General features: G+C 30.2%; 1 non-coding gene across 1 annotated transcript; it reads left to right on the forward strand.

Annotated features, from left to right (window-relative positions):
• The first annotated feature begins 366 nt into the window (after positions 1 to 366).
• Positions 367 to 473, forward strand: LOC148253407 (small nucleolar RNA R71). The gene has a single exon (XR_015812960.1). It is a non-coding gene; the product is annotated as a small nucleolar RNA R71 (small nucleolar RNA).
• Positions 474 to 1,571: the final 1,098 nt, after the last annotated feature.

Here is a 1,571-nt window from a genome sequence, read left to right on the forward strand (position 1 = left end):
CTGTGGCATGCCCTGTCTAGCTATAAAACTCAGTTGCTCTACCTCATGTCCTTGAAAAAGATCTTCAAATACAACCTACATATGAAAATTAACAACATTAACACTCTTTTGATCAATTTTTTAAAATAAACAATCAATTTTTGCATTAAAAGTAGTTAAATCATCAATCTCATATAATCCAACATTTTTCTTGGGTTAAAATCTTTCTATTGGCCATTGATAGTTCTTTATGGCCATCTCTTCCAAGAGCTCATAAGCATCATCTATAGACTTTCCCATCAAAGCACCTCCAGAAGTGCATCGATTGTGATCTTAGTTTTTTGGCTCAATCTGTCATAAAAGGTTTGAACCAACAACGACTTAGGTAATCCATGGTGAGGACATCTTCGAATCAACTCCTTGAATCGCTCCCATGCCTCGTACAATGTCTCTCCATCCATCTAATAAAAACTTGCGGTATCATTTCTCATCCTCGTCGTCTTGACTAGTGGGAAAAACTTAGCCAAAAATTTTGAGCTAAATCTTCTCATGTAGTAACTATACCTGGAGCAAAAGAATGTAACCAATTCTTAACTTTATCTTTTAAAGAAAAAGGAAAAAGTTATAAGTCTAATTGCATCATTAGAAATACCATTTTGTTTAAAATTATCACAAATTTCTAAAAAATTAAAGGGATGCGCTAGGATGATCATTTGGTAAACCCCTAAACTGAATTGAAGTTTGGATCATTTGAATAATGACAGGTTTGATCTCGAAGTTGTTAGCATTGATACTCGGTCGAATGATGCGAAATGAAACTCCTACAAGTGAAGGAGTAGCAAAGTCCCTGAGTGCTCTCCCGTTATTCTTGTTTTAAACATCCCCTACTCGTCTAATTTCTTCGTGTTCAGTAAACTCAACTCTTGTTTGTTTTTCTACTGCTAAGTGTTCCCTTCTCTCTCGATTCAGTTGTCTATAACTCTTTTCGATCTTTGGATTTATAAGAAGCAGTTTTCGTTGTTCAATCGACTCATATACTAATTGAAAACAGAAAAAGAAATAGCATAGTTTGCTTATAAAATAAAATAAATAATAAAAAAAATTGTTCTTAAATTAAAAATAATAAATTAAAATGAAATAAAGTAAAATAATAAATAATATAAACTAAAAATGCAAGTAAACCAAAAACAAAAATAAAATAAAATAAATAAAATTACACTTAAATTAAAAAATAAAAAATAAAAACTCTAGATTAATAATAGAACCTTTAGTATTGATATTGATACTAACAATCTCCGTTAACAGCACCAAAAAACTTGATGAGCGATTCGCAAATGTACAAAATCATTCAAGCAATAAAATAAAGAGTAGAGTATTGTTTCACAAGGATTACGTATCAACCACCAAAATTGTACAAATTCTATTATTTTCTAGAAATTGAAATTAAATTTTTATGAAAAAATTAAAACAATTCAATCAAAGCAAGACAATTTAAATTGAGAAAAACTTATCAGTGGAACCGCACCAAAGTAATTAATTTCACCTGAATCTTGTGTATATTCGCATTTGATTTCGCAATCGATTTAATCTAG

Source organism: Carica papaya, chromosome 6 (genome assembly GCF_054855325.1).
Source record: "Carica papaya isolate Zhongbai chromosome 6, ASM5485532v1, whole genome shotgun sequence".
Lineage (NCBI taxonomy): Eukaryota > Viridiplantae > Streptophyta > Magnoliopsida > Brassicales > Caricaceae > Carica > Carica papaya.